This window comes from Hemicordylus capensis, chromosome 4 (assembly GCF_027244095.1).
Source record: "Hemicordylus capensis ecotype Gifberg chromosome 4, rHemCap1.1.pri, whole genome shotgun sequence".
Taxonomy (NCBI): domain Eukaryota; kingdom Metazoa; phylum Chordata; class Lepidosauria; order Squamata; family Cordylidae; genus Hemicordylus; species Hemicordylus capensis.
The window spans coordinates 73,164,854-73,191,256 of NC_069660.1; the positions used below are offsets into that span (position 1 = coordinate 73,164,854).

A 26,403-nucleotide genomic window follows, 5' to 3' on the forward strand; every position below is an offset into this window, starting at 1 on the left:
GTATCAGCCGAAGCTGATAGAAAGCACCCCTGGCCACTGCCTCAACCTGAGAAACCAGGGAGAAGTGTGGATCCAGAAGTACTCCCAGACTGAGAACCTGTTCCTTTTGAGGAAGTGTGACACCATCTAGAACAGGCAGATCAAAATCGTCTCTAGAGCTCTGACCCTGCACAATAAGTACCTCCGTCTTATTTGGATTCAGTTTCAGTTTATTCTCCCTCATCCAGCCCATTACTGCTTCCAGGCAAGCATTTAGGGAAGTTTTGCCATCTCCTGAAGAAGTTGACATGGAGAAGTAGATTTGAGTGTCATCAGCATACTGATAACACCCCACTCCAAACCCCCTGATGATCTCTCCCAGTAGTTTCCTGTAGATGTTAAAGAGCATTGGAGAAAGTATGGAGCCTTGAGGGACACTATACTTAAGCTCACATACTAGCCCCCTCACAACCCTGAACAACTCCGCTGGACGTGAACTCGCAGATGCAATACGGGCAGAAAAGAACCGCTTCTTTGCTGCATGTATTGCTTGAGCATAGATCTTTAAATATGCTCTATGTCGTAATCTGTTGGATTCGAGTCGAGTCTTTCTCCACTTGCGCTCCAGTCGCCTACCTTGCCGCTTCCGCCCCCATAGATCTTCCATATACCAAGGGGCCTGTTTTGAAGCGGGTCGGAGGGAACGCTTAGGAGCAATCGTGTCTACTGCCCTGGTGAGCATGTTATTCCAAATTTGCACCAGGGCATCAACAGGATCACCGGCAGAGCCAACATTAAATCCCCCAAGGCTTCTTGGAATCCTATTGGATCCAACAACCTCTTTGGGCGGACCATTCTAATAGGCCCCTCGGCCCGGCAGAGATGAAAAGTGGTTGTAAGCCTAACCTTAACCAGATGGTGGTCCGTCCATGACAATGGGGAAATCACAGGAGTCCCCACCCACGGAACACCACCCTGATCAGAGTAAAAGACCAAATCAAGTGTGTGACCTGTAATGTGCGTCGGTCTGGAGACCACTTGGGATAGGCCCATAGTTGTCATGGCTGCTATGAACTCCTGAGCTGCCCCAGACAAATTGGTCCTGAAATGAACATTGAAGTCCCCCAGCACTAAAAGTCTGGGAGACTTCAACGCAAATACTGCGACCAAGTCTGTGAGCTCAGTAAGGGATTCCATCAGGCAGCGGGGCAATCGGTACACCAGCAGAAGTTCCAATCTATCCCTGGTCCCCAAACTTAGGTACACACATTCAATATGGTCAGATACCTTGACAGGGACCCTGGTAAGGGAGATGCTATCCTTATAGAAAACAGCCACTCCACCTCCCCGCCCACGTCCCCTCACCTGCTCCTCTACAGAATACCCTGGAGGAAGAAGCTGGGACCAGACTGGGCCACCAGCCTCCCCCAACCAAGTCTCGGTGATACACACCAGGTCAGCTCCTTCATCCATAATCAAATCATGGATGAGCTTGGGTTTATTTTGGACCGACTTGGCATTGCAGAGGAGCAAGGTAAGGCTATGTGGGTTGTTGGCAGTGCTCCCTGAGGTCATAGAGCTGGCAGGACACCTGGAAGGGGAGACAGCTATTAAATTTCTGACTACCCTTCCCCTGGAACAGCCTGCTAACCTGCCAATGTTTCCTCTTCTGTTCCCCACCACCACAGGAATAGCTGCCCTACATTCAACCAAGGCACCCCCTGTCTCTCCATCTCTAGTTGAACCCAAACCCATAACTACTTCAACCCAATCTCACCAACAGTGAAGTGAGCAAAAATCTTCTCTAGCCATTCAAGTTAGTATGTAGGCCCCAGCCCTCAGTCCCTCCTCCAAAGGCCGGCCCCCTTTGGCGGCCGGCTTCGGCGGCCACTTGCAGATGGCCAGCGCCAGAGGCTGTGCCTCTGGCTGCAGCCCACTCTAATAAAGGCCAAGATCTCAGAAGCCCAATGGGTGTGTCTCACACCCACACCAATCAGGCAGTTTGGCCAAGTGCAGAGTATATCTGAACACAATTAGAGTGAGTTCAGCCCCTGATAGCAAACAGGCATTAAAAAAATTGCAGTATGTCAACTTTCACAGTTGACATATGACAGTTTTGTTGGAAGTGAAGGACTTTGCGCTGTCTCATGTCTCAGTGACAGAGGGGGACAGACTAGTGAGTCACAGGGCTAGAGAGGTCAAGACACTGGTCATCTCTTCTCTACTGCTCTGACACTATCCCTTTGATATGTAGATTGCTAATCTCAGGGACTTCCTTCCTTCCTGCCACTTCCTCTTCCCTCCCTTCTCCTTTGCAACATGCAAGCTCCTCTCTCCCTGCACCATGTGTGCAGAGATGCAGAATCCATCTGCATACAGCTAGATAGATAGATTAGAGATCCTGTCTCATTCCTATCTAGAATGGAGTTCTCTAATAAATACTCCTTATATTGATTTGAAACTATGAACTGGCTCCAAGTTATTTTACTCTCAGCATACATGCATGCCTTACAAAATTCTGCTGTGTTGTGCCTCTGTGCACTCTGCTATAATGAAAAAGGGTTTCTCTTACCAGAGAGAATTACCAACAAGTTTATTGCTTAAATTGCATGGCATCTAAGCAATGACATGAAAATAGGGTATCCAGTACTTTGTTGACATCATGACAATCTCCCTTACACTCAAAAACCTTAACAAAAAGCAAGAAACTGCTGCAAGGAAAAATGATGGTGGAACTAGGAATTTATCACCACATTTAAACTTGTTTTCAAGTCAATGTGCTTATAATTGAGCCTGAGTTGCTTTTAGTAGGGTTGCTAAAGTCAAGAGGAGATAGAGTCCTGTGCCTTTAATTTTTGTAAAAGTGATATTTCTAGCTAGTGCAACTTTTGCTCTTGCAGCTCAGGATTGCCAAGTTGTTTGGCAGGGTTTCTGTGCCTTCATCAATCATGTAACAGGTAGAAATTCAACGGATTAAACAAGCAACACTATCTCAATTTTGTGAAAACATTTTGGCCACTAAATTTCTGCCATGCAAATATATCTATATCAGGCATACGAGTCAAGCGAGAAAAAAAGCTGGCAATCCCACAGCAATGCTATAATGAAAGACACCTTTCTACCTGAAGGTGCTCCCTTCAGAGCAAATATTTAAGATACCAGAGGCTTTGTTCCATATGGAACATGTCAGCTCAGATTTGACATCCCCATAACCAAAAGAGTACAAATTTTTTTTTAAAAAAAAAATTCAACTCTCCCTCCTACCCAAGGCTGTAACTATTCATCTTTCACATCCAATCAAGAATAATGGCATTATTGAGTGCTCAGCTGTTGGAGGGTAAATAATCTCCAAACAATGTAAAACTCTCTCTTTTGTTCTAGTGTGCAGCACTTCAGGAATGGATAAATGTGCTGTTGTGTAACAGATGTTCTGTAGAGAATACTGGTATAAATGGTTGAGCAGTCTGGCCCAGGTGTTTTGGGCTTGACTGGCTACAAACAAGAAGGATTTAGAGAAAGACACGCCCGGTTTTCCAGAGGACACTGAAGAGCTGAGATGGATAAACTTGGTTTGTCTGGGAACAGGGTAGCCTCTGCCAGAACATTACTGCTATCCATGTTGGGGTTTGCCTCAGAGGAAGCAGAAGTTGGTTCAGTGCTGATACCAACAAAGTGCATGCATATAACAAATCTGAACACACCTTTATGGTGACCTATTCTCTTCAACTCTCTTGCCCCTCCAGTTTGTCTCTACTCCCCCCAGTGGAAAACATCTTGTCAACACCACCTTTCGTTCCACATCTCTCTGCCTTCCAAGTCTTGTCTCTTTAGCCTCTTCAGAGAATACATCTGTCTCTAGGTTATGTGTCTCTCCCAAACAAGCCAATCTTGTTTTCCCTCACCAAAATGTTCCTAATTCCCAGCATTTTATCATTTATTCTTCTAACATTTTTAACTCCTTAGGGCAGGGGTTCTCAAAACACGGTTTCCCAGATGTTGCTGGACTGTGCCCAGTCACAATGGTCTTTTAGGCTGCTGTTCAAAATCTTGAGAGAAAATAAATGACCCTACTGTGGTGGGCCCTAGAGGTGCAGCTAGGTAATTTTGGAAACTGAACCTAATGAGCTTACGGTGGGGCCCCCCCTGCAAAATAAGCATCCTCTCTGCGTATATATACATCACAGATCTGGGACAGAGTGCATTTGAGGAAGGGGTGGGGGACACTACACAACCCCCAAAGGATCCATAATCTTCTTGGCCATTCACCACAAACCCACAGATCTCGACCAGAGTGCATTTAAGGAAGAAGGGTGGCGAGGCGGGGGGAACTACACAAGTCCCAACTGATTCACACAGCTTCTTGACCATTCACAAACTAACTGGGACACAATGTGTGTCCCTTGGTCCACAATTCAAACACAAAATCAAATTGCATATACTGCATTCGTAAGGAAAATACAGTAAAACCACAATAAATGCCCCTTGCTTCACAGCTCTCACACAGACTTTTTGGATCACAAACCAACTTGAGCATAATGCATTTGGGGGGGAAAGTTTGTTTATCCAGATGTAACAGTTAGATCCATTTTTACTAGGTGTGGAGTACTCTATGGACAGAGATAACTCTTTCTGGCAGCTTTTCTGTAGTAGGAAAAAATGCATTAAAAATCACAGGAATAACCAATTTCCTTGAAATAGACATACACAGAGCCCTGCCATCTTGTGTTACATGTGTGCCCAATTTTAGGCCTCTAAGCCCAGCCATTCTGGAGATGTAAAGGGCTGGGCAAAGGGGACACATGTTACACATTTTTATGAGAACAAAAGGCAGAATCCTTCATGTGGTGGAGGAATGATGGTCCAATGGGGCAGCTTCAGTTCCAGATGTTTTTGTAATTTTCTGCCATGAGGACTTATAAGTTTATTAAAATTTAAAAATCATTAAAAATGAATGGATTGGCCAATCTGCTTCAGGATCAATACACAGAGTCCTGCTGTCCTACATCTGTGCCCAGTTTCACAATTCTAGGCCAAGCCATTCTGGAAAAAGAAAAGGGGGTGATGTTTACCCTTTTTATGCAGGTTCCTCCACGTGGGGGTGGAAGGGGGGGCTTTAGTTTTTGTAATTTTCTGCCATGAAACAGGCCACTTATAGGACTTTTTAAAAAATCATAAAAATCAACAGATTGATTGCTTCAAAATCAATACACAAAGCCCTGCTAACCCATCCTACATCTGTGCCAAATTTCAGAACTCTAGGTCAAGCCATTGCAAGAATATACAAGTTGTTCTAGTAAGAACTAATCAGCCTACTTTCCTTTCACTGTCTCTACAATTGGACTAAATTTGGTTCAAAACAAGGTCCACAAGTTAGCTCTCTTGCATCTCAAATGTAGTGCTAAAAAGTAGGCTAAAAAGGGGTCCTCTTTTCCCAGGGGGCCCACTAGGAGAGTGGGCACATGGACCTGGGCCCCCAGGTCCATGCCTAACAGCACCTCTCAATAGGCAATTGTGATTAATAATATTGCTCTCTCGTTTGAATTTTTAAATTTTCAGCTCCACTTCCCAGGACTCTGTGTGTACCTTTTAAGCGGGTGCTGGGGCTTTACAGCCCTCCCCTCTGCTCTCCAACACTGGGGAAAGCACAGCATTGCATGAAGGTGGGAAATGGCTCCCACACTGGAGATTTTATACCAAAGTGCCCCCCATATTCACCTTCCAAGATACTGTTGTATATACTGCAGTATATTTTATTTATTTATATGTTTATTTTTAAAATATTATGTGAAATTGTTTTGTTTTTACGCTGTTATACATTTGTGGTGCTTTAAATTGTGTACATCACCTAGAGATACACATCAGGTTGTATATAAATATGATAAATAAATAATAAAAAATATTATTTTAACATTTATTTTTACATACCTCCAAGGAGCCCAGAGTGGTGTACATGATTATGTTTATCCTCACAACAAACTTGTGAGATAGGTTAGTCTGACTCCAGTGAGTTTCATGGCTGAATGGGGATTTGAACTCAGGTCTTCCTGGTCTTGGCAGGATGAGGCTTATGAGTAACCCAAGCAAAATTAGTCAAAATTAGGAAACAGAACAGAATACGAAGTTAGAACTATTATATGTTTAAAGATATTTGGGTTTCACTACCTCACTTACTCTTTGATGGGGTACTGAAAGTGCTAGGGCCCAATAAACTAGAACGCTGGAATTTGGTACACACATAGGTACACATTTGGTACACACATAGATATGCCAGCTGTGTCTGTTTCTTGAGGTGAACGACCTCAAAACAGTGGTACATCTGCTGGTAACCTCCACACTGGATCGCTATAATGCGCTCTATGTGAGGCTGCCCTTGTACGTAGTCCGGAAACTACAGTTGGTCCAGAATGCGGCAGCCAGGCTGGTCTCTGGGTCATCTCAGAGAGACCATATAACTCCTGGACTGAAGGAGCTACACTGGCTGCTGATATGTTTCCAGGCAAAATACAAGGTGCTGGTTATTACCTATAAAGCCCGAAACAGTTTGGGCCCTGGGTTTTTAAGAGAACACCTTCTTCGGCATGAACCCCACCGCCCACTGAGATCTGCTGGAGAGGTCCGACTACAGCTGCCACCGGCTCGTCTGGTGGCCACTCAGGGACGGGCCTTCTCTGCTGCTGCCCTGAGGCTTTGGAATGCGCTCTCTAGTGAAATAAGAGCCTCCCCATCTCTGACAGCTTTTTAAAAGTCTTTAAAAACACATCTCTTCACCCAGGCTTTTAATTAATGTTGTTTTAATGGTTTAATGCTGTTTTAAAGTATTATTTTAAAATTTTTAAAATGTTGTAATGTGTCCCTCCCCTCATTTTTGTCTTAACAAATGTTTTACTTTATTTTTATTCTGTTGTAAACCTCCCAGAGACCTAAGTTTTGGGCAGTATAAAAATGTTTTAATAAATAAATAAATAGTCCAAGATACCCCAATCACAAGAAAAGTCTGAAAAGGAGAAGAGAAGACACAGCCAGCCAGCATTTAGACTAGAAGAGGGTAAGAAGTTGAGTTATATTACCTCCATTATTATACTGTATATTGAGCCCTGCCAAAATCTCTCTGCATTTCTTGAAAAACTCAAAACTGCAGTTCTTTTATCCTGCACTTTAATACCTTGCTTTGCTTAAGTAGACTTTTATAAATCTAGACACATACTGTCTTGTTTCCCTTAAAGCTTCTCTTAAAAAAAACAGGCTCAAGTGAGGAGTCTGGGTACTGAAAGTAACCTCTTCCTGTGTACCTTATGTGCCTTGTTGGCAGCATTAATCTAGCAGTTAATTGTGCGATTAGATTTATTTTACTTAATGACTCTTCCAATCACTCAAGGCAACTTATAGAAGAAAGCAATGAAATTCAATATAAAAGCAAGGTGGGGAAAGAATCTTCTGCACCACCCTGAGCTTCTTGAAGGAATGAATATCTCGCTTTGCATGTAATGCGTCTATCTCATATATCAGTTTCACCTTTTAATTTGCATTACTGAAATTAATGAACTTTTGCATGATATTCTAATTTTTCGAGTTTCACCTGTATATCAAATTGCTGCAATAAAAAAAGAAAAAAGAAAAAGAAAGAATGAATTCACAGGGCAGCCATAAAATCTCAAACTTCAAATGCCAAATAAATAAAATATTCTAAATTAAAAAGTTATCTGTCATGAAACATACCACGTGAAGAAGAGGTTCATCTACAGAGAGGCATGATGTTAAACATTCTCTTTTGTGGCATCCCAAACACCTTCATCTCAAACAGCTTAATTTGACAATTAGATGGAACCAAAAGGGGACCTCTCCCAATAGCCTCAAAGGATGAAAGGGTCCACATGGGCAAAACCTCTATGTATGTTGAACTTATGCTATTTAGGACATTCTAATTCAGAAGCAACATGGCCTTCCAAATTCAATTTGTGTTTTAAATTTTAAATCACACAATCCTGAATTAGCTGTAGTGGTGTGCAGGTTCGACCTGGTTCAATTCGAACTGGCCCAACCCCCACAAAAGAGTTTAAGTTCAAACTAAGTTATATACTTGCATAGGGGAAATCGGTAAGGATTCCCCTGTACAAGCCAAGGGGACCAATAATGCTAAAGGGATTGAAATGGTGGAGGGGGGGGGCAAGAGGGAGCCTTACCAGTGGCAGTGCACCAGTGGTGGCTCCCCCAGGCTCCGCTGGTGCTCCCTCCCAGCAGTGCGGGCCCAGTTCTGGTTTCTGTGGGAGCCTCCTATACTGCTGAGGGGAGTGCCAGAGGGGCCTGGGGGAGCCGTCACCACAGACACACCAGCGGTAAGGTGTGCTCTTGCCCCCACTTTCAATCCCTTTATTTTATTTATTTGATTTATATTCCACCCCTCCAAAATGGTTCAGAGTGGTTTACAACAAATAAAAACAATTAAAATCAATTTAACAGTTAAAATCAAACCTAAATAAATTAAACTATTAAAATCATTTAAACATTAAAAAAAACATTAAAATCATTTAAGATCAGCATTAAAAATATAAACCATAAATCTAATTAAAAGCCTGGGTGAATAAATGTGTCTTCAGTGTCTTTTTAAAAGTTGCCAGAGATGGGGAAGCTCTTATTTCAACAGGGAGAGCATTCTAAAGTCCAGGGGCAGCAATGGAAAAGGCCCATTCCCGCGTAGCCGCCAAGCGAGTTGGCGGCAACTGCAGGTGAACCTCTCTAGATGATCTCTACAGGCGGTAGGGCTCATGGTGAAGAAGACATTCTCTTAAATACCCAGGACCTAAGCTGTTTAGGGTTTTATAGGTAATAATCAGCACCTTGTATTTTGCCCGGAAACATATCAGCAACCAGTGTAATTCTTTCAACACAGGAGTGATATGGTCTCTCCTAGATGATCCAGAGACCAACCTGGCCTCCACATTCTGGACTATGTACAAAAGCAGCCCCACATAGAGCACACTGTAATAATCCAGCCTAGAGGTTACCAGCATATGTACCACCGTTTTGAGGTCGTTCATCTCAAGAAATTGACGCAGTTGGCGTATCAGCCAAAGCTGATAAAAAGCACCTCTAGCCACCACGTCAACTTGAGTAATCAGGGAGAGGTTTGGATTCAGAAACACCCCCAGACTGCATACCTGTTCCTTCTGGGGGAGTGTGACCCCATCCAGAACCAACAGATCAATATCGTCTCCTGAGTTCTGACCCTGCACAATAAGTACCTCCATCTTATCTGGATTCAGCCTCAGTTTGTTATCCCTCATTCAGCCCATTACTGCCTCCAGGCAGGCATTTAGGAAGGTTATGCCTTCTCCTGATGAGATTGACATGGAAAAGTAGATTTGGGTGTCATCTGTAACATCCTGCACTAGATCTCTCAATGATCTCTCCCAACGGTTTCATGTAGATGTTAAACAACATCAGAGACAATATGGAGCCCTGAAGCACACCATAGGAAAGTTCAGATTTTGAAGAACAACAGTCTCCAAGGGACACCATCTGGAATCTGTCCATGAGGTAGGAGCTGAACCACTGCAAAGCAGTGCCTCTCACCCTCAATCCCCTCAGACATTCCAGAAGGACACTATGGTCGATAGTATCGAAAGCTGCCAAGAGATGCCAAAGGATCAACAGAGTCACACTCCCTCTGTCAATTCCCAATTGGAGATCACCCATCAGGCCGACCAAGGCAGTCTCCACCTCATAGCCTGACCGAAAGCCAGTTTGAAATGGGTTTAGATAATCAGTTTCCTCCAATATTGCATGGATCTGGGAGGCCACCACATTCTCAATCACCTTGCCCAGCCATGGAAGGTTGGAAACAGGCCTGTAGTTGCTTAATTCTGAGGGATCCAAGGCAGGCTTCTTCAGAAGCTGTCTAATGATCGCCTCCTTCAAACAAGGGGGCATCCTGCCCTCCCTCAGAGAAGCATTTATAATTGCTTTAGCATTAGGGAGCTCCTTTAGCATTAGGAATCCCCTTTGCTTGTAAAGGGGAATCCTTACCGGTTTCCCCTTTACAAGCATAGCCACCCGAACCGGGTGGGACTGCACAAACTGAACCACCAGCCGGTTCTAACGAACCTGTTTGCGGACTTGCAATTCGGTTCAAGTTCGAACCGAACCACCCAGAACAGTTCCATGCATACTCCTAATTAGCTGATAGTTTCTTTCTGTAGTGAGTGCACTTCAGTAGGTACAGATATATGTATGCCAGTCAGTTTTCTTTTGGTTAGGATACTTCTTTGTTATCTAATGAATATTCAAAGGTCAATAAATATTGGCTCTGTTCACCAGTCAGAAAAAAATTTTACTCATCAAGCCATAATGGTACATTACTCTTCCCCCCCCACCCCACTTGTCAGGCATTATTTCTCACTTGTCACAGACAAGTAGCCTAGTGGATTTTCTGAGCCCTGTCAATATTCTTACCCACATAGTATTTATACTACTATGACTATGCATATTCCTTGATTTATCTACTGTTTTACACTTTGTTTGCTCTGATCTTTTTCTGGTCAGAAACTGTAATAAACATGATTCTGGTGGAAAGTAATTATCCTATTAATTAGAGAAAGGAATTTGCCCTAAGTATAGGGACAATTGAGTGTGCTATGATTTTGCCAGGCAGAAGTTAAGGAAACTAATGGTTGTGCACACCTTCCCAGGTGTTTTATCTACCAGTTAATAAAAAACTGGAAATAAGCTAGGAAAATGCAATCAGGTGAGATCATATCCCACCAATAAACCATCATAAAGATCTTCACCTGGAAACAAAGCTGAGCCAAGCAGGTTTTTTGTTTCATTAGTGTAAAAAAGTGCACCTGCATTTTCAAGTGTTTTCAGATTTTCCCTGTAAATTTAAATTTTTATCCATTGTTCATCCAACTCCTGGACAGCAATCACAGCTCCGAAAGAGCTGTACAAAAGCTACCTACCTCACAGGGTTGTTGTGAGGATAAAAAGAAGCATGTACACCCCTCTGAGCTCCGTGGAGGAAGAGCATGATATAAATATAAACAAACAAACAAACAAACAAACAAACAAATAAATAAATAAATTTTAAAAAGCCCTCAAAGACTGATTTTGATAGTTCCAGGGAGCTATGCCTTTTAAAGCATTCCTGAGATCTTAGGAACAAACATAGGAAGCTGCCTCATACAAACTCAGATCACTGGTCCATCACCAACGAATGGCAGCTTTCCGGGATTTCAGACTTTCCTAGCCTTATCTGGAGATACCAAGGACTGAACCGAGGACTAGGGATGTGCACGAGCCAGTTCAGTGCTCCTTTTCTGGAGCGCTGAACTGGTTCAAAAGTCCAGTGTTTGAGCCAGTTCAGAGACAGGGGTGTCCTTTAAGTGGCAGGGAGGGTGCCCTTACCTGCCTCGCCACTTTCCCCCCACTGACGCTCTCCCCCAAAGCATTGGTGCAGAGCTGAAGCACAGCTCCTTGCAGCCCCGATGAATGTCTCCATGCAAAGGGCTCATATGCGTGCGCACGCATGTTGGCCATTTGCGTGGTGATGTTCACTGTGGCTGCAAGGAGGTATGCTGCAGCCATGCACCAACACTTTTGGGGAGAGTGCCGGTGGGGGGAAAGTAGTGTGGCAGGTAATGGCACCTTCCCTGCCCCTTAAAGGACCCACACACACACCTTCTGGGAGTGCACGAACAAGTTCATGCACATCCCTACCTAGGACCTTCTGCATGCTCAGCAAGTGCTCTACCGCTAAGACACAGCCCTTCCCCTAACTATACAATCCCCAAGCTTGTCTGAAAAAGAGCTAAAGCTAAAGAAATCTGGTGTTTGGTTTTCCTCTTTGTCCATATTATTTTAGGATGTTTCTCAATTATGTGCAGGGCACAGCTACAATTGGGAGGACATGTCTGAGGAACACGTGCCATTCATTGCCAGGGGTTGCTTGCCTGCTGCCTCCGAGGTGCCTCCCCCCACCATCCCCGGTCCCCCACTGTCTTGCTGCCTCCATGGTGGCTGCTAATACTCCAGGAGCCGAAGTAACAGCTCCTAAACTTTGCCCAGCCACTAGCACTATAAAGACATCACCGATATGGTGTGCAGCAGCTGAACCAAGTTTAGGAGTTTTTGCTGCAGCTCCCTGAGTTCTAAGAACCGCCACAGAGGCAACAAGACAGTGAGAAACCAGGAGATGGGGTGGGGGGAAGGCAGCAGGTGAATGGCCTCCAAAGTTGAGGATGTGGAGGCCCGGTGGTGGAAGAGGTGATCTGCCACAGAGGTGGCTGGTGAGAGGGCAGCTGCATGACTGTGCTGGCAGCCGCATTTAGAACACAGGCTGCTGCCAGCATCACTACACCACTGATTATGTGGGCCCTCCCGGAATTTCAGTGAACTTGACTGGACAATCTGTATTGCATTGCTGGAAATGTGGTCCCCTACATGCACACAACTACATAAGAGAGCCTGGTACCCTTGCTATCCGTGGAAAGGTTGCATTTGAAAAACGTGCAAAATGGTCTCTCTTCAACCAAACATGGTCTCCTTTTAAGAATGACTTGTAAATATTTTTGTCATACTTTTAATGTCCTTCCCTCCATTGCACTTACAATAATACTTTATATGTTTGGACTAGCTTGCAAGCAGGAGAAGAAGGTAATACCCCTCTCCAAATTGCTCTCCAGCAATATATTCTTGAGTATGCTCAGTTGTGTTGTTGCAAATTCAGCAGTGTAGGTGCTCGCCATGAGAACTCCCACAGTCACACTCACCCCAACAGCCATGATCCATAGTCACACCCACATTTAAAATAAATGACCTTTTTATATTATACATATTTTTATTTTTAAATGTAGTGTTATTGTTATGTGTGGAAACATACAGGCTGTTAAAAAAAAAAACCCTTTAAAAAGAAACCTGTCCAAAGTATACTGGACTGTAGTTGCACCACTAATCACTTATATTTTGAGCAAAAGAGATGGTGATAAAAATGCAGCACTGGATAATTGGATGGACACCCATGATGACAAGTTTTGGTTGTTTCACTCTATGGCCACCCAAATTGGATTAATTTCAACATTCCAGTTAGCAGCCCCTCTGGTTCTGGTGTCCTCAGCAGCAAACTGAGTTCTTAGCCATGGCTCAACATATTTCTCTGCTTGCCACCACCCCAAAGGTAGCCCATTAGTTTTTATGAACAGAAGCAGCTCTCCAAGGTTTCTGAAAAGCATCTTTCCCAGCTCTTCCTGGAGATGCCAGGGAATGAACCTAGGGCCCTCTGCATGCAAATATCTTAAGCAGATGCTGTACCACTGAACCATGACCCCATGCCCATAGGATGCTGCCGTATACCAAGTCAGATCATTGGCCGATCTAGTGCAATAATCTCTACTCTGGTTGCAGCAGCCACTATACATTACTCTTTATGGTGCCACAAGACTCCCTCTCTCTTTCTCACTATAAGAGACTAACACACAAACTCGGCCTAAGCTCCCTCCGCCATACCTGAAACACTGCAGTGAGCTTCAACCACCCTGCCAATTCTCCCCAAATTGATCCCTCTCCACCAACCTCCTTCCCAGCCCCACAGAGCACTTTCAAAAAGGCAGCAGACGGGGAATGGAAGAGCAGGACGTGACTGAAAGGCACTTTCTACACTATGTCCCCCCCCCCCCCTTCCACAGGCAGGACATGGTAAACAAATGGAAGGCCACTTTTGGTAGGGTGGTATAGAAATCGAATAAATAAATAAATAAGGCAGGAGGAAGAAGAGGAGAGGTGGCAGCTGCTGGGCACATGCCACCACTGGGTAAAGGTTGCAAGGGCAGCTGGCTGAGTGAAAGGGCCAGTGATGGTGGGTCAGCAGAGGCAGCCAGCAGGCAATCTGTTGCCTCTGTCAATCCATCGCCTGAGGTGTCCATCTCACCCAGCCTCATTAGCAGGCTGGCTATGCGTTAAAGTGGCTACTTTTCTGGAAGTGCAAAAAGGAGTCAAAGGAATTAAACTTACCAGTCTAGTTTCTTCATCCAGTCTTAAAGGCAAGCAGCAAATAAAAATATGAAATAAATACTTTAGCATCAGCCAAATCATATAACTGGTTTGATGACTTAGCATTTCGGCTGCGAAAAATGTCCATGCAAATGTAAACACAGACCTATATAAAGCAGAGGTCAAAGTGGAGTGATTAAGAGCCCCTTCATTGAGATGGAAGAGGCCCAATGAGAAATCCAGACCTGGATAGGTCTTGTTGCCAAACATTCTGTGGCAGGAAGACCACTGGTAAGTCAATATGAAACAGCAAAACCTTAAATGCATTTCAAATTATTTAATGTATTCAATTACTTGTAAATTTTAATAATAGATGAATACAATTGATAAAAAATAGTGGCAGGTACTTTCTAATGATTCTGTACCTTTTTTACTCACTGACCGCTACAGTGGAAGATGGGAGCTGTTTTACATTTTACCCTTTGCACAGAACACTGCCTGTACATGTTTTCATTATACTTCTGTAGAAAAACGTTTAGAGAGGATTTTTTTAAAATGAAAGCTGAAAAACTCAGGAAAAAGATCTAGAATATTCCTGAATGGCCCATGATGGCCACCATACACACACATTCACAGACACCATGGATATGCCCAGCACAAGAGCAGGTTTCACAGTTACCCCCTCCTTGGTTTGGTTTTGCATGCAACTGTCCCTGTTCTTCCCAGTTCAGCATCCCTCCAGTGGCTGTTGCTGGTGTCTCCCTCTTGTGAGCTCCTTTGGGATAAGAATCATTTTCTCATTCCTATCGTTACATAAATTATTTCAAGTATTTTAAGAAAAGCAGTACTCTGCAGTTTTGAGGATGATGATTATCCCTCCTCCTCCATAAATTTACACTCTTGGTTAATTCAGGTCAGTAGTTCAGTCAGTAGCCAGGTCTGTATGGCTAGGCCAGACATCTCCAGAGTTGTGTGCATGGACTGATTCCAGGCTCAGTCACAATCTTGCTGCAAACACACACACACACTTTTTTTTCAGCCTTCTCTGCTATTCCCAGCCTCGGACAGGGAGTTGGTTGAGGAGATGTTTCAATCTCTGAATGAGATCACTTGTTGGGTTGGAGTGAACAATATTCTTCCCTCTAATTCACAGCAACAACTGTGCTAGTCCAGTGCCTCTTGGGTAGAAGATGTTGATTACTGGCTCTGTTTAGTAATTAGACACTTCCAAATGTTCATTTCACTATTTTTTCCAAGCACATGATTAGTCTGGACGGAGAATATCCCATTTAAATTCCTTATATCAGGCCCCCCAAGAGTCCAGCTCAATATGGTGGGGGTGGGGGGAATCTGGCTAGCAAAATGCAACATAATCACATGCTGTGCCTGCTGCAGGTTGTTGCTGAACTCAAAGGTATTTGCAATGGTATACATGCTAGTCTGGGCAGGTAGCCAGCGTAACACTTGAGGCATTTGCTAATTTAACCCACACTCAAAAGACTCTGTTGTAACTTTAAGCACATTACAAGCAATAATTTGTGGGCTTAACATGCCCTCTCCATGATCCATGTCACTTGTCCTATTTAGAAACCAAAAGCAATCTAGTATAAATCCCTCTTTCCTTACCCAGCTTATAACTCAGACCTCAAGGTTCTAAACTAGCAATGGCTGTCTTTAGACCTGGTAGACACGATACCTAAGATTTTAGGAACTTGGGGCTCAGTTCAGAGAGAAGCGATACTGTCCATTAACCAAGTACAAGCCCCAGAGGCCAGTGCCATCACAGTCTCAAAGAAGGTCTAGGATGCACTTTCATTTCATGCAGGGAATGAGAAGCAACACCTGCATCTCTCTCTCACACACAAAGCACAACTGGCATGGACAGTGCTACTTTTCACTGCCCAGTCCAACAGCAGCGTTTGATAAACTTGGCAGGTGTTCTCTGCCATGCAACCCTGTATCTCATAGGCTTCTGAGGCAAGATATCACTTTCAGTGGGGAGAGGAAGGGACTACATGCAGAGGACCAACAGTAACAGAGTTTTAGAATTATGAGAGATCTTGGAGGTCTTCTAGTCCAGGGATCCTCAACGCTGGGCCCCCAGATGTTATTGGACTTCAGCTCCCATAATTCCCAAAGGCCACTGGGGCTTGGGATTATGGGAGTTGAAGTCCACTAACATCTGGGGGCCCAACGTTGAGGATCCCTGTTCTAGTCCAGGGATACTCAACGTTGGGTATCCAGATGTTATTGGACTTCAGCTCCCATAATCCCCTGCCCCAGTGGTCTTTGGTTGGGAATTATGGGAGTTGAAGTCCACTAACATCTGGGGGCCCAGCATTGAGGATCCCTGTTCTACTTCAACCCACTGCTTAGAGCAGGAGATGGCTACTGTATCCCAGACAGATGGCTGCCCAGCCTCTGTCTGAAGACTTCCAGTGAAGGAGAGCCCACCACTGTGCGAGGCCAGCTGCTCCACTGTAGAACCACTCGTACAGTGAGAAAATCTCTCCTAACGTCTAGCCTAAATTTGTCATCATTGCTGCTTGTGATAATTCAGACTGCTCTGCTTTGAGAAGTCTTTGTGGTTCAAACAACTGAAGTATTTCATGCAGGTTGGTTCCCTATAGATTTTCTCACCATTACATGGGAGGAGAGAGACAGAGAGAAGAAAACACAAAAAATGCAAGTGGTGCAAAGACAGAAGTACCAGAAGGTCTGAGGCAAATATGGCTGAAAAGAACAGTGGGAAAATACACCAGCTAGGATGGGGTAGGAAAATCTGGCCATCCGGCTGTTGTTGAACGACAACTCCCATCATCCCAAGCCACAATTGTAGTTAGGGATCACTGTTCCCTCTAATAGGGATTCCCAGATGTGGTTGACTACAACTCCCAGAATCCCCAGTCAAAAGGCCATTGCATCTGGGGATGCTGTGAGTTGTAGTGAACAACATCTGAGAATGCCAGTTAGAAGGAACACTGTTAGGGACAATGGAAGTTGTAGTTCAACAACAGCCAGAGGGCCAAGACTGCCCACCCCTGAGCTAGGAGCTACTTTATACTGAGTCAAACAATTGGTTCATGGCTGAACCAATTGTTCAGCCCATTACTGTTTATTCTGACTGGCAGTGGCTCTCCAGGGTTTCAGATATATGTAGAACTTTCTCAGTCCTCCTACCCAAGATCCTTAAAGTGGAGATGCCTAGAACTGAAACTAGGATTTTTTAAATACACACACAGTGATGGAGACTGAGAATGTTTATGCACACTTATTGTTTGTGTGTCCTACCTTTCAGTGTGAATGCTGGCAATTGAAAAAGTGCCAGTGACAGATCAGAGACAACGTGAACAACAGTGCCCTCCCCCCATCCCACTTCCTTTCATCTGACCCCTGAAATAGCCAGCTTCATTACTTCAGGCAGGTGGGAGATCTGAATCTGGGGGCTATTTCCTTTATCTTCAGCTCACTGGACTTGTTTCACAAAGCTGAATGTGGACTTATAATCAGCTTTTGTGTAGCACAGAACCATACTCTGCAACAAGTGCCAGAATGAGTCAAGGGTGGGATGTTTCATGGAAGTGGAGAGTGACAGCTCCTTTTCGTCTCATTGGTTGGGGATGCTTGGAGACAATTGCAAAAGCTTGGAATGATCTGTCTGGATTCAAATCCAAGGCTTGTCTTGCATGTTAAAATATGACAAGATGATGCCTGAGTGGTAGAACAGAACTGGGAGATGAGAGCTTTATAACCCAGAGGTTATAAGAGAAGGGAAGAAATGTTGCTTAGTGGTCACAACAGCAAAGAGGCCTAAGAACTGTTTTCCTGGCATGCTATGTGCCTTGGTCATATTACTTCATTGCCAAGGGACATTCTTCATTCAAAGATTTCTGCAGGATGTGTGAAAGGGAAAAGATAGTGGAAAACAGGTTCTAAGGCTTTTGATTCTGTGTAAGGAACGGAGAGAGATGTGCCACCAATCTGTCAGGATAACATGCCACATCTCTACTGTGTCAAATTATGGAATGTCAATTGCCTATTTCCTGGGCCTGGAACTCTTAGGCATACTGCCATTTCTGCCATGGACTCATTGTTTGATCTTGAACAAATCACTAGCCGTCCAAGTTCCCCATCTGCAAAATGGACACAGCAGTAAGCTGCATACACTGCAGTGAACTCTTTGATTAAAAGACAGACAGCAATGACTGACAGATAGAATCGGCTAGGTATAGGAAAAGCTACCAGTTATCTTCCCTCTCGGTGACATCACACTTATAATATGCATAACACCAAACCCAGTCAAAGGTACAGCACATCATAAATTAATCCTGCCTGCCTGCAGGGTGTATACAAATGGTTCTGTTTCAGAGCAACCACTGAGGAAAATTTGTCTACATGCACTTACAGCTTTACTACCAGATTCTTTGAATCATGATTCATAATACCATATACCTATTCTTGGTTGTGTATTCAGACACAGTGAACTAACTAACTGTGAACTCTCCCCTTCAGTACAATCCAGCCTTCAGATCCTGCCTTACCCCTCAGACTTAAGAGAACCCTCCTGCAGGTAGAGGTGTAGGTGTGTGTGTGTGTGTGTGTGCGCGTGTGCGTTTAGAGCCCTGCCAGGAAGATTAACCAGTTAGGCTGTAATACCTGTGTGCAGCCTGAATTCAATAATCAAAGCTCAACAGACCAACACACACTATCATAGCAGAATGGCCTCCCGTCAGGTTTTGCCTCTGCCGGAGCTCCATATACTGCTGCCCTTTGTAGCAGGTGGCTGCACTGCAACACTACTGGAGACCTTCGATCCCTAGCTTGGCCCTGCCTATTGAGACTAGCTATTGGCTTGCTTCTCAAACAAGAAGAGTACAAAACCAGAGCTGAAAGCAAGCTTACCTCAGTATCAAGCCCTGGATCTAGCCTGGCTTTACTGCCCACATCTTCCTGCCCTTGGGCTCCTGGTTTGATTCCTGACTGTCTGCTCAGCTTGACCGTGTGTTCCTGACCTTCAGCTACGGCTTTGTTCCTTGATTCCTGACTGGCTACTTGGCTTAACCTCTGGCATCCTCTTGACCTCCAGCTACTGGTTTTGATCCCTGCCTGCCTGCCTCGCTCTCCTGATCCTGGCTTCTAATCAGGGGTGGCTCTACCACTGAGTGGCTGTGTGCCCTGCACATGAGCTGCTACAAGGTGTTGAGGGGGCTGCTGCAGGCCCTACCATTTACTGGCAGCAGCATGATGTAGTGATATCATTACTGGGTGCCTGTTATCCTAGGGATAACAGGTGCTAGGTGGCAATATGATTATCCTGTGCTACGGCTGGCTGGCTTCCCTTTGCTAGCTGTGGTTAGTGGCGCTGCAGAGGCTGGCGGCGGGTGGGGCTGGTAGCAGTCTGCCAAAAAATTTGGACGGGGGCTACTGCTGATGTCACTATGCCACAGCTTCTAGCTCAGCCTTGACATCTCCACATAGATCAGTGGGAGAAATATGCCTCCTAGATCTTGAACTGGGCTAGATGGAAAGAGTTTGTTTGCAAGAATAGCGTCAGAGTGCACCACCCAGAGCCTTTGGGATGGGACAGTATACAAATGTAATAAATAACAGGCCTACAGCCAACATTCTTTCATCTGAAGAAGAGCTGCTATCTAGCAATCTTCAAGAGTGAGCCACAGCTGGAGTCTGCGAACCTCTTCCCACTGGCAACAAATGCAAATGGCCAAAAGCAAAAGCCACAGTTTGTTAGAGAACAAATTTGTGAAAGAAGTTGGTGCTATGGCCCTTCCTTGCAGAAGAAAGCAACCCTGAAGAAAGAAAATGTAGTACAATCCTCTACTGATTATTGGAGGGGCCATATGATATTGCTTCTCCCACATGACTAACTGGACATCAGTGTCACAGGACACACTATCATTCCAGGCCACTTACAAGATCAGAAAAGATCTCATAGTCTCAAGTGACAGCCTGTCAAACCTTCCTATCTTTTAGGATAAAAAAAGCTTAATGATAAACAATTCTCCTCACTAGGTCTCTGATCCTCTAATTTACACCCCTCTCTTTGTGCCTTGCTAGTCCTTGTTTCTATTTATATATTTCAGTACCACTTCTAATTTTTGCAGCTTCCAGGACACTTTGTTTCAACACTTTCATGTTGTCAAAATACTGCATTCCCATTTCAAACGATGGTGGCCCCTGGGTAGTTTGCCTAAGAAATGTGTGTGGTTCCAAATTATTATTATTATTATTTAATTTATATACTACCTGACTCCAAAGGCTCTAGGCAGTTCACAAAAATAAATTGACTATTAAACAAATTTAAAGATCAATTAAAAATTAAAACATTCATAGATTACTAAAAGCCTGGCTAAAAAAGTGTGCCTTAAGGGCTCTTTAAAAGGTTGGTAAAAATGTAAAGACAACCGCCTTGGGGTTGTCTTTTAACGAAAGGCGGTATATAAATGCAACAATCAATCAATCAATCAATCAATAAGTTAAGCCACTAATGTCTATAGGGCGCACTATAGTAATAAATACTATTAATAAGACTTGCAAAGAAAGGCCTGCCCAGAACAAATGCTGAAGGCATCAACAGAGAGTAACAAGCAAACTGTAGAATCCAAGGGAGAGAGTTGTGTTATGCAAGATATTAAGTACAGAGAGACAAGCTCAGTCTGCCTTCGGTGCTCTTGCTGCTGGCTGGCTGTTAGCCCCGCCTCTACTCCAGGACTAGAATACAGGTAACTAAAGCCCCATTCAAAAGCTGGCCTGGATCAAGGAATGGATTAACCAATAACACCACAGAATTTCCCCTCTCCTCCCCCACAGCAGTTGTAGCCAATCACACTTCTCTCTGCTACTAGCACCTGGACATGGAGAACTATCCATTGTGCTCCTGTCAACCAAAGTTTGCTGCTTATTTATTTAATTGATTTGAATCTTCACCCTTCCTTGCATGCCTGAAGATTTGTGGGGTTGGGGAGAGGAGAAGTCTCTCAAATTAGGAGAGGGAAAGGAGCAGTGAAAAAGCACAAAAACACTGGTTACTGAGCAAATTCAAAAATTTGTGGACCTCTCCTAAAAAACAAACAAACTATTAATGAGGCTTGCAAAGAAACGCCTGCCCAGAACAATGCTGCTTCTGTCTTCTTACTTACCTCCCTAGATTGTAATTAGTAACTACATAAAATCGCTTGCAATCAGCAGCAAGACAGAGTATGGCCTGATTTTAAGGAATAAAATCAGAATGGTTTGCTAAAACAGTAGCTTTGAACTGGTCATTTGACTCCTGCTCAGGAGCTGCAGCAGTTAATTCACACAACTTTAAAAGCAGATTTAATTATTGGGTGAAAATTATGATATGCTTCAACTTCTGTTGGGTAACCTTACCTGCCTCAGTGTGAGTTCACTGTACTCACCATATGGTCCGATCCTATGAACAGATGCATGGTGGCTCAGAGGACAGGTGGTGGGAGAGCTTAAGCATCCTCCCTCTTCTATCTGCACTTAGGCTCAACCTAGGCTGAGTGTAGGAACTGCACCAGCATCCCATGCCTCCCCTCCATAGCACAGCTGTGCCAGTCTGGGGATATACAAAGCCCTCACTTGTGCCACATCCCAAAGATAATCTGAATGGTTCATCCTAATATGCACACCTTTTGTTAATAATAAGAAAGCTTGAACACTTCTTGAGTTTCACATGCAATACTAAACACATTTCTTAATTGCAGCAATGCAAAGCTGTTCCCACCACTGCTTTCCTGCCTACAGACATGTAGATTAAATAGTAAGTGGTCTGGCTGGTAACCAGGCCCTCTGCCATGACCTGCCGTGTAATGACACGGTTTGTTAAACTTGAGAGTAGCATCGCAAATAAAGCCATTCCCATGTTTCCTTAGATGGAATTTAAGGATTCGGTTTCAAGATTTAAACAAATAAACCATGTCCATGCAAATGAAGGAACAAGGAAAACCTAAGGAACTCCACAGAGATGAAAACTACATAAATGAAGTGTTATAATTTGGGGGGTGGGGAGAGATAACAGAGGGCTTTTTGATTTGGCTGCTGTGACTCCAAGCAAAAAGGCCTTATATCTTCATTGTAGGGGTCAGTGGTGGCCCCCATCAAGTGAGCCTAAGTATGGCTCCCAAACTAATTGTTCATTGGGCCTGTGTGAAGCTTCAGCCAAAGCTGAATATTCTGCACAGTCCCTCTGGCACCGTGTAGAGATGACCATTTGTATCATGCAGTGCTGCACTTTGCCCAGTGCTGGGGAGGATGGGCTCCTTGAAGAGAAACAGAGCCCTCCATCTTGGAAGGTGTGCATGGAGTGCTGAGAAGTATGGCCCTTCCTGGCGCTTTCCTTTTTAGCTCTTGAGGGGGCTCTTTCACTCTCTCTTAAAGCACCTTCCCAGCACTGAGAAAAGTGCAATCCTGTGCAGAGGTCAGCACAGTGAGAAATGGCTCTCATCAGTGTTATCTCTAATTTTTTTTAACCTGTGTGCGGAATAAATTTTGTTCTGGGTGGCAGTATCAAGGCAGTGTGTGTGCACATGCATTCAGAGTGGGGCCTTCCCAATTCAACCTGAGTGGTATCTTAAATTAACTGAGCGGCCATAAAAAAAACTTGAGAGCGTGCACATGTGCACACGCCGTAGAGGGAACACTGGCTCTTATACTGAAGGCTTTTTGCCAAAGTGGCCCCAGCTTGGGAAATAGTGCAGATTGTTGCCTTAGACGGTCTCTTGTCATTTCATTGAATTGTTTGCAGAGGATTTACATTATAAATGCTTAGTAGCTGTAAGTATTCAGCAAATGGGAATCCAACTCTCACATCTAGGATTTTCTTCCACCATGGGCAAAAAGGAAGATAATTTCTCCATGACATTGCAAGAAAGGGACCAGTATGGACAATGGATAATATTGCATAGCTGGTCATCTATTGTTCCATTCTACCACAGCCCTATCCACACATCTACTTATACCAAACAGTTTCTCACACCCCTTGCTGACCACTAAGAGATTGTCATAAGGACTAGAAACTTCAGTTAGAAAAGAGGAGGTGCCATAGTTCAGTGGTAGAGCACATGCTTTACATTTATTTATTTGTTTATTTAACATATTTTTACACCGCCCAAAACTTATGTCTCTGAGCAGTTTACAACAACATTGCAGACAGTCCCAGCTTCAATCCCTGGCATCTTCAGATAGGATTAGGAAAAGCAAATAGAAAACCCTCACAAGTTCTTGTCAGAAAATAGAAAATCCTGGCACTATTTTTCAAGCAGGGGCCACTTTGGGAAAAATAATGTAAATCAGAGGTCTAAGGCAGCTTCATATGGTCAAAATATCACAGTTAATCAGCAGAGGTGCTCTTACCCCTCGACTTCAGGGCCTAAGCCCAGGGCCTCCACACCCCCTGGGGGACCCCAAATCCTCTTTAGTCTGTCCTGGGTGGTGTGGTTTGTGTCTCAAGAACCTACATGTTAAAAAATGATGCTTAACTTGCAGGTGCTCCAAAGACCTTTAGGTCCAGGCTTCAAAGTTACCTAGGTGCACCTCTGTTAATCAGACAGCTTAATTTAAACTATTTTTAGTGCAAGTACTGATAAAAATTGCAGATAAATGCCTTCTTAGAAAATACATTTCCTTCTATGTGTGACAGAAGGTGACATTCCCCTTTTGCCTTCTGTGATACAAGTGTTCATCTCCTTAAAACCACATCTGATTTTTACCCTTTTAGAACTATCTTCATATGCACATTTGTCTGAATACATACATTAAATCATCTAAAACTCATACAATCAACTAAGATTGACTGCCCTAGTTGAAGCATTTGCAGACAGCCCAAGAGAATTTGCAGCCTCATATTTGGCTTTTTCTAACATTTTTGGTGTTAGGAAAAAGATTGTTTTCATTAATAGCAATAGCACTTACATTTCTATACCGCTCTATAGCCGGAGCTCTCTAAGCGGTTTACAATGATTTTAGCATATTGCCCCCAACATTCTGGGTACTCATTTTACCGACCTCGGAAGGATGGAAGGCTGAGTCAACCTTGAGCCCCTGGTCAGGATCGAACTTGTAACCTTCTGGTTACAGGGAGGCAGTTTTACCACTGCACCACCAGGGGCTCCTTAATGAGTTAGATCAAGAGGCTGAGGCTGAATCCAGATAAGACGGAGATACTTATTGTGCGGGATCAGAACTCGGGAGATGGTTTTGATCTGCCAGTTCTGGATGTGGTCACACTTCCCCAGGCACACAGTCTGGGGATGCTTCTGGACACAAAACCTTCTCTGGTATCCCAGGTTGAGGCAGTGGCCAGAGGTGCCTTTTATCAGCTTCAGCTGATATGCCAGCTGTGTCTGTTTTTCAAGATAAATTACCTCAATTACATCTCCTGGTTACCTCCAGACTTGACTACTGCAATGCACTCTATGTGGGGCTGCCTTTGTACAGAGTCCGGAAACTACAATTGGTCCAGAATGCGGTGGCCCGTTTGCTCTCTAGGTCATCTCAAAGAGACCATATCACTCCTATCTTAAAAGATCTACACTGGCTGCTGGTAAATTTCTGGGCAAACTACAAGGTTTTGGTTATATCCTATAAAGCCCTAAACAGCTTGGGTCCTAGGTATTGAAGAGAATGTCTTCTTTGCTGGGAACCACACCACCCATTGAGATCATCTGGAGAGATTCGTCTGCAGTTGCCACTGGCTCATCTGGTGGCTACTCAGGGATGGGCCTTCTCCATTGCGGCTCCTAGGCTTCAGAACACACTTCCTGTTGAAATAAGAGCCTCCCCATCTCTTACAACTTTTAAAAAGGTACTCAAGACACATCTGTTCATCCAGGCTTTTAATTAGATATTAATTGTGTTTTTAATAGTTTTAACGGTTTAAATTTTAATTGTTGAAATGTTTTAATCTTTTTATTGGTTGTTTTTATTGTTTTGTTGTAAACCGCCCAGAGACTTGCATTTTGGGCGGTATACAAATGTGTGTGTGTGTTTGTTTAATTAATTAAATTCACAAATTATAAGAACAGGAACTGTCTTGTTGCAGCATGCAAAGCATAAGGAGGTGGCGAAGGAGAACCTCCACATCTACAAAAAGTTTCCCCTTCCAAAATAGTACAGGAAGCCACAAATGAAGTTGTGTCCTCTGTTTTGATGTATAATTTATTCTATCTTCAGCTTTAAAGGTTTTGAATTTCTTAGTGAACCTGCTCCAAGGTTATACAGATAGACTGGAAGCAATACAGGATTAACAAGCTATATAATTTGGATCACAAACCGGCTGGAAACTGTGTGCTTCGACCCTTCAGCACTGCTCAGTGATAACAAATTGTGACTGGGAATCATGGGAGTTGTAGTTCAACAGCTGGAGTGCCAAGACTACCCATTGCTGTTATAGGGCATGCTGTAAAGGCACATTCTCAGCACTGTTTTATCCCCTTAAGAATCCTTAAGAATTGCCCACCCACACCTTGCATAAGAACTATTTTGCTGGATCATACTAGAGGTTCCTCTAATCCAGCATCCTGTCTCCAGCAATGGCTAGCCTGATGTCATTGGGAAGCTCACAAGCAAAGAACGACAAAGATAGGTAGCTATCTCCTGTTTGTCTCCCTAGCATTTACTCAGTCACCAGAGACGGACTGCCACTGAAAATGGAGGGTACAGTTATTATGGCCATCAATCTGTCCAGTTGTGAGACAACTTCTACTCCTGGTTTGCCAACCAAATAAAAATGTAAATAGTACTTCAGAGAGAGAGAGAGAGAGAGAGAGAGAGAGAGAGAGAGATGGATGCACACCTACAGCGAAATCCTAAGCATATTTCCACAGAAGTACATCCTACTAGGTCTATTGGGACTTACTTTCTAATAAGTGCCCTAAGGAAAGCAGTCCTAATATAGTACAGCTATCACATCTTGAAGCAATCAGTTCCATGTACAATTATTATTTTATTTCTATCCTGCGTTTACAAATACAATTAATGTGGCATATAATACACAGTATAATACACCAGACCAATAAAATCAATCATACAAAAACCCCGCAAGCACATAAAATAATTTTACTGCTGTTTAAATAATAATTAAATGGCAGAGATAAAAACAACTGCACGTTGGAATAAAAAAAATTTCAAAGCATGTTTAAAGGCAAGAAGACAGGTACTTGATGATTTCATTGGGAAGAGAATGCCACAACTATGGTGCCACCACTGAAGAGACCCTTCCTCTTCTACCCACCATTCAGAAGTCCAATTAAGATGGGCCAGAGAGTAGGGCCCCTAAAGCCAAACTTAGGGTTCAGGAAAGTTCATATGGAAGAAAGTGGTCATTAAGATCATCTAGTCCCAGGTCACTTTGGGATTTAAAGGTTTAAATTCAACCTGAAACCAAACAAATAGCCAGTTCAATTGGTATATAATTTGTGT

General features: G+C 43.7%; 1 protein-coding gene across 3 annotated transcripts in view; it reads right to left on the reverse strand.

The window, feature by feature from the left end:
* DEF6 (DEF6 guanine nucleotide exchange factor) overlaps nt 1-26,403 on the reverse strand; it is a 59,636-nt gene that overhangs the window by 28,892 nt on the left and 4,341 nt on the right. The window contains exon 2 of one of the 3 annotated variants that reach the window (XM_053245199.1): nt 13,981-14,002. The exons of the other annotated variants lie outside the window; for them this stretch is intronic. The gene's annotated coding sequence lies outside the window, so the exon portion shown is untranslated. The remainder of the gene's footprint in view (nt 1-13,980; nt 14,003-26,403) is intronic. 3 annotated transcript variants of the gene reach the window in all.